Raw genomic sequence first — 10,472 nt, 5'->3', positions numbered from 1 at the left:
ATCTATCTATCTATCTATCTATCTATCTATCTATCTATCTATCTATCTATCTATCTATCTATCTATCTATCTATCTATCTATCTATCTATCTATCTATCTATCTATCTATCTATCTATCTATCTATCTATCTATCTATCTATCTATCTATCCGCCTACGACTTTGTGCTCTCCTGGCCGTTTCGCTAATCTGATTTATACCAAACTTGGTATGGCATACCATGACCGTATTACGAACATAAATGACTGGTCATAACATGAAAATGATGACATGCATGTCATGAACAGCATGATTTGCATTCCACGGCCTTGGGGCTCTTGCGTCTGGTCCGTTAATTTCATATACACCAAAACTGGTATGGCGTGACAAGAGTTAATGACGAACATAATGACAGGTCCTAACGTGCAAATCAAGACACGTATGTCATGTGCAGCATGATTTACATGGCATGGTATCGGGGCGCTCGCGGCCGTTTAAATGAATGGACACTTAAGAAAACTGGTATAACGAGACATTTCTGTATGATGAACATAACTGACACGTGGTAACATGAAAATCATGACATGCATGTCATGTACGACATGATATACATGCCACGCTCATGGCGCACTCGCGGCCGCTTCGCTCGCTTGATATACACCAAAAATGGTATTGCGCTTTGTGACTGTATGAAGAACATGCATACCAGGTGGTAACATGAAAACCATGACATGCATGTCATGTACGACATGATATACATGCCACGCTCATGGCGCACTCGTGGCCGTTTTGCTCACTTGATATACACCAAAATTGGTAATGCGCGATGTGACTACATGAAGAACATGAATAACAGGTGGTAACATTATTGTCATGACATGCATGTCATGTACGACATGATATACATGCCACGCTCATGGTGCATTCGCGGCCGTTTCACTAGCTTGATATACAACAAAATTGGTATTGCGCGACGCTACTGTATGAAGAACGTAAATGAGAGGTGTTGGCATTAAAATCTTGAGATGCATGACATGTACGACATGATTTACATGCCAAGCTCATGGTGCATTCGCGGCGGTTTCGCTAGCTTGATATACACCAAAAATGGTATTGCGCGACGCGACTGTATAACGAACATAAATGACAGGTTGTAAAATAAAAACCATGACATGCCTGTCATGTATGGCATGATTTACATGCCAGACTAATGGTGCACTCGCGGCCGTCTCGATCGTTTGATATGCACCAAAATTGGTGTTGCGCAATGTGACTGTATGGCGAACATAAATGACAGGTCATAACATGCGAATCATGTTTTGCATGTCATGTACGGTATGATTTGCGTGACACTGTCAAGGTGCGCATCCGGCCGTTTTGTGAACTGCATATATACCAAAATTGGTATGGCATCACACGAGTGCGTGATGGACATAAATGAGAGGTCATGCATTGTATCTACCAGAATATACGTTTCATTAACATGGTATATACCAGGTTGTGCATGGATGCGTGCATGGCAAACATGCCATATATGGTGAACTAGATGCCATGGCATGAATGATTTCATTTGGCTCAAAAACAAACAACGCAATGTATGGAGCTCCTTGCTGGCTGCTTCGCATTACATTGATTCCCACAGTGCGTGAGATCTGCCGGAGGTTTTTTTATTTTTAGCCCAGATTCACGATATCTTCCTCGGCAGGCATACACACTGCCATGGTTTGTGCAACCTTCTCTCGAGATGTCGGGAACAACTACCAAATCGTATAAGATGTACTCCTACAATATCCTCCGACCGATTCATGTGTTCCGTCGTTTGGCGGTATGCTCTGGCAATCCATTTCGAAGTTTACATTACATTTAAAAGAATTCGCGCGAATTGGCACCAGGCGCACTGAAATGTATACGGCTGAGAGCGCTCCAAGGCACTTCGCCAAGCGGAGCTTGGTACGGCTCCAGAATTACTGCCGGTCATTTACGACAGGCGCGGATTGCACTTCACGGGGGTCGCGAAACGTGCGACTCTTAAGCATACAGCGCCACTTGATTGCGCAATTCGCCCTTGATACCGGAAATTTATTCGCCTTCTTCTGTGCCCCGCGTTTGTTTCTTGATCGTTTTTCCGGTATGCAGCAGAAGACTAGACGCGTTCTTTGGGCTTGTATCTCAATATTTCTGTCTACTAAACCTCCATTCGCTATCTCCATACACCAGAACTTGGTTAACAATTTCTGAAACAACCACGTGATTTAGGAATACTCCCTTTTATAGCAGCTTACTTTGATCAGATATATGTGTCCTTAACTTCAGTGCAAATGAACCATACTGCAGCTATGCTGAAGAGAGCAACTGAAGGTGCCCTGTTAAGTTTTTTCGGCTATAGACAAAACATACACCTACCCTCGTCACGTCACAAGCTGATCTGTCCGACGGCGTATCGAAAATTTTCCGCCTTGTGCGAACGCTATACTCTTACTGTTCTTTGAAGTCAGGGGCGTGGTGTACGGGCCAGATTTAAAGAAACGTTGGCTAGCATGACTTATGGCTCGCAAGGTAGGCCACGTGAAGTTCCTCTTTCATGGGGTTTCAACTCACCCACAACTCTTTAGTACTAGCTGCGTTAGCTGCGCGGATGGGCCAGAGAGCGTCATTGTGCTTGCTGCTGAACCCAGGCAGCCTGAAAATGCGTTGCTTGTTTTTTTTAAGTTTTTTTAATTCATGACCTACTCCATCCCCCTTGACTCACTTCCTATTCAGCCAAATGTTCATCTTTCTGTTTTCTTTTTCCTTCATTCTTGGTTACTCCCCTTGCTTGCATCTTTATTTATAATCGCGCTACTTCGTTGCGAACGCGTGTATGAAAATTCGGCTTAAACCAGTTTCTCTGTTGTGGTTACAACTTAAGCAGAAGACTTAAATGGGAACTCCGGTGCATATTCAACCATGTTGAGATAATGCCATTTTAAAATAGTATTAACAGCCATGTAACAGCTATGGTGGTTCATTTGGCTGATAGACTCCTCAATAATATTAAATAAGCAATAAAAGATGGGTCAAAACCGAAACCTAAACAGGAAGCTGCTCCGTGCTGGGTATGCGATGACGTCAAGGAATATGCTACACGCCCCACGGATGGCCGGGGCAAGGTCAATCTAAATAGGTCGCGAAAGTCGGGACGAAAAGTGGTCGGAAACCTATTGCCACAAACATCAACACCCGCGTGACGATTAAAGCGCTACTAGGTGAGGGGGGGGGGACAAATGATGAAAACAAAAATTAATTAAACGTTTATTTTTATTAGTTCTTAATTTTATTTGTCACGAATTAAATTAGTAGATTACTTTAATCAAACTTTAGTCTTGGGTATGTGGTTGAGTGGCCAATTTTTTTCGTTTATTTTCAGAAACAGCGGGCACATGCAGGCAGTCTGGTAACATGGGCCAACGGTTTTGCGCATTTTCAAATGCAAATGGCGTCGCTCGTTTTTGCGCAGTAGGTTTGTGCCTGTCGTCCGTAGGTGATTTCTTCGCATAAGCGTTGTTTTCTAGTCGTGGTACTTGGCAGAAGGTAATATAGCCCATCGCAGCCATCGGGAACCGTTTCAGTGACTGTGTTTTGCCAGCGCACGGCCGGCGTGCTGTCGCCCTTCGGGACGATGAGTCCGCCACGCTACGCGAAGAAACGCTGCGCTGTCTACGGATGCAAGAGCAACACGTGTGCAAGGTTTGTGTGCACGTTGAATTGTTATGCCACTTCTGATTTCTGTGTTATATATTTTGGGGCAATATCCTGTTCAACTGCAATATTTCGCCAATAAAATACACCTTATTTATCAAATCTGTCTTTTTCGTCTTCCCGTTATCTTGCAGGCTTCCATTATGGAGCCGTCATAGTGATAAGAAAAAGAACGTGCAGCTATAAAAAAAAAGTAAGAAGCGGCGCCCTGTCAAAAAATTTCATAATTTCGCGCCCATCGCGTTAAAACGTGACGTCATTACCGCTTCCGGTTGTGACGTCATCTTTTTCTTTTTTTAAATTCTGTTTGTCCCCTCCTCACATAGATGGCGACTGTTGCAACAACTAGCCACCGGCTTGACACGTGGGCTTCTACGGAAGTTACGCTACCATTTTACATATACCTTGGCCAGGGTGCAAACATAACACACGTACTTCTTCTATCGCACGAAAAGCAAGCTGGCGATGTCATCCGACGCGGAATCAAGCTGTGTCAGCCCTTTTGAACTTACCAGTGACAAGTTTGGCGATTATTGCAGCTACTATCTGAGCGCGGAAACATCGCCTTTTGATTTCGACTAGCCGGCGCGTGATGTAGCCGACGTGCCCCGCATCGATTTCCTCGTAGCTCAATATTGTGCGTGCTTAGTGTAAGAGCCGATGTCACTGAAGACTAATACGCTATGAAGCTAACAAAACCGAATAACTGTGCTCGCGTCGTCGTCGCCTCGTAGAAGGAAGCGCGCGCTGCATGCCTCTGCTGGACGAGGCGGGTTAGAAAAGAATACGCACGTTACGTCACAAGAATGGGTATTCCGCGTTTACAGGCGTGATTCCGGAATTGGCTACTAATATTTAAAATTGCTTTTCTGAAAACCTAAGTGGACTTACAGTTTTGTAATTTGGCACATATCATCAGGGTACCGAAGAAAACATATGTTGGAAGGTATATCGAAATCGTTGAATATCGAAAAATCGCCGGAGTTCCCATTTAAGTAAATGCCTGCTTAGCGGTCGGCCGCGCAATTACACAAGGGGAACTTTGCCTAGTGTGTTCCGATTTCCTACGGAGTGTGCACACACAGTATTCTGATTGCGCGAAGTTCATGGAACGCATTGCAAGTAGCAAGTCGCCGTAACGAATGAAGCATAAAATGCTGAGCGAGTAGTGTGTGAACTGTCAAAACGGATCTCCAACCTATCATACTTTTGTTGAAAACTACTAGAATGAAAAATGCCGCTCGATCAACATTACTGTCATCCCTCTACCTGATAAATCAACAAAGGAAACAGCAACCCTCAGATTCAATGCAACTACCTGCCCAAACCAGCAGGATGGTTGAAAAACATACGCTTCGCACTTTCGTAACTATTTCTTTCCATCAAACACATTTATTTTCAGGCTTAATAGCCGGAGGTCCGAAAGAAAGTATGTAAAGCTGGCTCGATGTTCCTCATGTTTATAGCACGACACAGGTAAGCAGGCAACATCATTGTTAAGATTGTGTCACGGCATTGTTATGTACGGTTAATTCACTTCTGCCACACATCGACTGTGTTCGCGGTCGTTCTTAAAAACGTGACGCAATGAGCACTCAAAACTGCGACATTACACCGTGAACACCAAACAGCAACTGAAACACGCGTAAAGTATCGACTACTTCTAAGCTTTTATTGCGATAGCAATTATATGAACAGTCTCGGCTGGTTTTTGCCGTCGCCGCCGTCATGCTGCGTATATGTATAAGTATATATATATATATATATATAAATCCCAAAGAAAAATAATTCCGAAAAAAAAGCTTCCGAAGCGCGGAATCGAACCAGCGCTCACTTGATCCGCAGCGCGTGGCTCTAACCACTCTGCCACAAAGCGCAGATCGTCCAGGTGGCTAACGGCGAGCGTTATATACGCATCGTTTACCGCAGTACTCAGAGACGGCAGGCGCTTATAAGCGTTTCTTCATTACCAGCGAGATGGCGCTAGGAGCGCAACGGGCGCACTTAAAGGTACACTGCAAGGAAATATTAAGTCGACGTTCATTGTTTAAATAGCGGTCCAGAAACCTCGTAGTGCTACTTTTATGCCAAGGAAGTGCTTATTTTGAAATAAAATCACGTTTTAGTGGTCCGCATCGTTATCGCACTTCAAATCACCCGCCTGAAATCAGACTTTCATTAGTTACTGCTGCCGTGCACAACGTTGATCGCCTTTCTGCGCGGCCGCCGACACTAGTAGCAGCAGAGCGAAAGTAGCGGGACGCACAGCAGCAACAACGGCCATCGAAGCCATCGAAGCTTGCCGCAATCGCCGCAATAGATGTGGACGGAGAACTTGCCAACGAGACATTGCTTCGCGACGCTGGCCTCCAATTCAGCGACTAAACCACTTCGAGCGTAAGGGTTCATTCCGCGACACCCAGTGAAAAGACACATCGGTTTTCTTGCTGCAGCACTGGCGTTGTGCACCATTCGGGCATCCGGCAACATCACATGCATGCGGCGTTTTGTCGAACTTTCTGTCAGAGCGACTTTCACGAGCGTGCAAAACACACGCGGCAGTGGCGATACTGAAACTACCACTGAGACGCGACCGCGTGAGCAATGCAGGGTGCCGAGCGAAGCGCAGTTCGGCGAAAACGGAACCTTTGAACCACGCGCGCCGTTCCCTATGGAAACGCCAAAGAGGTTCTTTTTTCCATGAATCAAACGGAAACGAACAAACAGAATTTTAGTACCTCTTTTGATGCACGGAATGTCTTTTTTATTGCTGCTAGTTTGATTACTAGTGATTTATTGTAGGCAGACTCTCATACCTCATCGGGATCACTTCGAAAATGTCCCACTCGTGGCGCTCATCTTGTGATACATTTAGCTTAATTTCTCGGTAAGTAGAGCACTGCTGTTGATAATATTGTCGTTTTAGACGTTGTCATACATTGAGATTTCACTCTGACATAAATGGTTATTTGCCTTTAGTGTCCATTTAAAGGCGTCGGCCAGCTCGCCCCGCTCCTGCGACCGCCGTTTCTCTTCGCCCTACATGGCGTGGTCGCACTCGTGCGCTTATCCGTCGAAAAAAGAGGGCGTGCGGGGGGGGGGATGGAGCGGAGGGTTGTCTCTATTGTGCTTTCTCCGCGATGTCCGCGCTGAAATCACAGGGCGTACGAAGGTCACTTCGCTCGCTGCAGCGGCCGCGTTTGCGAAAGGAGCGCGCTGTTCAAACACAAATAAGTAACAACTGTGACAGTTCGCGCTCGTCCTGTGTGTACCTGTTCGTTCGTTTCGTGCGTCCTGCTTAATGTGTTTTTTTTTATTGATATGATATATAAGGAGATGTTGGCGCACAATTATGGCGCCGGCTACTCCTTAGCCCTTGAGTGAAACTTGAACACATATCTTAAAGTGCTTAATGTGTTCTTTTTTCAAGCGAAGCTTTTTACGAGTTACAGATTTCGTTGCTTGCAATTGCATCGCACGCAAACAACCCGGCGCTAGCGAGTGTGTAGAGAAATGCGGATGTACAGAAATGTGGTCATCGAGGGTGTGCCGGCCACATGCGCGTCTGTATGCGCAATTTTCCAACACCCGGTGCTCTATCAATCATGGGCTTGTCGGCGATCAGCCTTTTTTTATATGGAAATCCAATATTTTATGGAGGTCACTCGTCATTCGACGTTGCCACATTTCATTGTTGCCTGGATATGACAGCATGACCGTCGTTGTTGCCTGTAGCAGCAGAAGTGTTGCGCTTCCAAACACGTGGGTGAAGCCCTAATAGCCGGCATGGAGGAAGGAAAAAGTTAAGAGGGAGCATTACACAATGCGGTATAAAGAAAGAAAAGGAGCAGGTCATGCACGCACAAGTTAACCTTATTCGCAATGCCCATAGACTGTCGCGCCACCGAGCGGAATTCAGGAGCGTCCTCTCGAGGAGGGTTAGTAGACGACAAAATGGCGGCACTATGCAGTCGCTCCCTTGTTCGGCTGTGCTAGCCTCAGTGTTAACGCGTTGGCAAGAAAGGAACACTACGACTTTGCATGTTCCCTGCATCAGTGAACAAACCGGGCCCTCCGTGACACGAGAAATCTGATTCGTTCTGGCGAGACGCGAAGTTTTCGTGAAAATACGTGGCAACTCGCGCTTTCAATGCTAGCCCACAGTGTACACATACTATCAGCTTCGCGATGCTTTCTGTAGCCACGTAGGTAAGTTAAATGTTATCGTCTGACACATTCACTTGAAGCTCACCCTGTTTTACTTGCATATATAATTGGTCAGTGTTTCTTGTAGTGCATGAGTCCCATAACACTGTACGCGGGAGGGAGGTCGCGCGGGCTCGCGATGTGCTCATGTATAACTGAGCGATCTCAAGTTGGAGATACATTAAAATAGGGCCTCTTTCCTTTGTCAGCAAAGCGCTGTTACGAATCGTGCAAGCGACGTTTCAATCATTCGAGGACGCGTCTGCTCGACGCCTTTCGTGGAGCGAACGCTTTCCATCCACGCCGTCCTTCGCCAGTGTGTTGGGTTTCATAGCCACCGCTGCGCCGCTTGTTTTTTTACGTTTGTTGATAGGTGGCAGCACACTGCAAGCGATTTGCTTGTTGACCGGTCTGAGAGCAAAACGTTCTCCGCGCCCAGACGTCTGTCTAATTGTAAACGTGGTGACGCGGAGTGGTCGAAGTCGTTCGGCGGAGGAAATACTTCAGATTGCTTTCAGCAGTGATGTTGAAAGAAACCATCTTGACGACGAGGATGTTTCACTGGACGTAGAAGACTGAAAGCACCGAGAGTGACAGCTACGATGAACCACCAGCTGCTAACTCACGAGGAGCGAGTTGCACTTCACGTCCCCTCGTGCGTTAATGTTCTTTTACGCTCGTAAGTCACTTTGATTGTATTTAATGTATAATATCCTTGAGCGAGATCAAAATAAAAGCATAGTTCCTCTTGTGCATTGCATGTATCACAATTATTGTGGATATTGTTATGGAGCGCCGCGTGCCGCCAAGACGCTCGAGCTCGACCAACGAAGCGAAATGGTTAGAGCGATGGAACGTGTAGTCACGGCCACAATCCACGCCTCTCGGCGAACTTCTTCGACGTTGCGAAAAGCATACGTGTTTATTCTTTTCAATATTCATGTTTCGATCGTGCTGATCGAACCTGCAACATGCGAGTGAAGTACACACGGCTAGAGTATCAGCATGACTGTGACACAAGCGCTACTGAATGGCATGTTAAATGCTTGTGTTCCGTTGAAGACGTAACTCCGCGTTTTCGACTGCGCAAGTAATGACGACGGGGTATTATCACAGAACACATTTATGTTTGCAAGCCATCATCACGCGCAGCAGCGATGGCGCTACTCGCTGGTGGCCTACTACTGCGGCAAATCCGTCAGGCAGGCTCGGTACGTACTACCTCGGAGTGCCGTTCAGCTCATACGTCAATTCTATTTCATGCAGATTTATGTAGCACGCACAGGATTTCGCAAAGCATCGGTATGCACGGTAACGGAGCTGAAATATAACCTTTCACTTCGCAGCAAATAATTAGGTGGCGAGTACTTAGCACTTTCCATGGTTTGGGAAAGTATTTTAGTCTCATATCAATTTCAGCACAGCTCATGACTTCATCCGGTGAAAGTGGCACGGTCCGTACGTCCGCACGTCCTATCTGTTCCTATGCTAACAAACGGGTTGACCCTCCTCCGGGCGCCATATTGAAAAGCACGGCGCGCAACCTATAGTTCGTGGGCATTGCGAATAGCCCCTATTTTGCCGATAAGGGACTGGCTCCTAATTATTTATCTATCACAATACTTCAACTTTATTTCTTAATTCATGTTTCTAAACGCAGTCGAGAGAGCTTAAAGTGTGTTCATCCCCATGTCGCAGACATTATTAACAACAAATTTGCCGGATTCTTCGAGTTTCTGGCGTTTGACCATTCATCTATTTTTTTCCACAAACACGCAGTTAAAAAGCTAAATGAAATAAGAAATGCTTCGCATTTAAAAAACAATCCTCAAGATATTAACTTGATGTAGTAACCCTAACATTCTAAATAAAAGCGTGGAGCGGTGATATGAGCACCTCTGATCTTTAACTCAGCGCAATCACATAAACGGTCAACACAATCAGATGCAATGCACATCGTCCCACATTGCGTATTCTTGGTCACGGTGGCACCACAGCTGCGCGAAAGCAAGCGTGGTCGTGTGTATTTCAGTATCAGTGTACCTGGCAGACGTTTCTTTTTCTGAGATACTACTTATTCTTAGGCTCGCACAATGTAATTCATGTTTAGGTAAAATTTAACAAATAGCGCTCACTCCGAAGTTTTGCAAGCGCCTACCGGTGCTTCAACACTGTAGCCTATGGAATCTGATGCAGAAAACGAATGTTGAATATAACATAGCTCAATTTATGTCGCTGAGAAAGTCATGCTTGTTCCTGAACAAGTAAGTATTGTTCACCACAGGAATAATACCCTAAGCAAGTCTTGCTCACTTGAAGCAGGTAAACTTGTCATTTTCTTAACTTCTCTATGGGCGCTAGGTCTGTACTGCTTTGTCTATACTTCTGTGCGTATTTTAACGCATCGTAACTTCTTACTCTGCTAACAAATGTAAACAATGTAACAGCGCGTAGGTGTCTCTAAACATGTCCGTCTGTGTGCCGTTTGCAAGGCTGTCTTATCGCGGTGTACAAAATTTATTTCGCCTGACACGCAGAGTAGCATGTCA

The sequence above is a fragment of the Rhipicephalus sanguineus genome, chromosome 5 (assembly GCF_013339695.2).
Source record: "Rhipicephalus sanguineus isolate Rsan-2018 chromosome 5, BIME_Rsan_1.4, whole genome shotgun sequence".
NCBI classification, from domain to species: domain Eukaryota; kingdom Metazoa; phylum Arthropoda; class Arachnida; order Ixodida; family Ixodidae; genus Rhipicephalus; species Rhipicephalus sanguineus.
The sequence above is the reverse complement of the archived record's forward strand: the minus strand, read 5'-3'. Positions refer to the sequence as shown.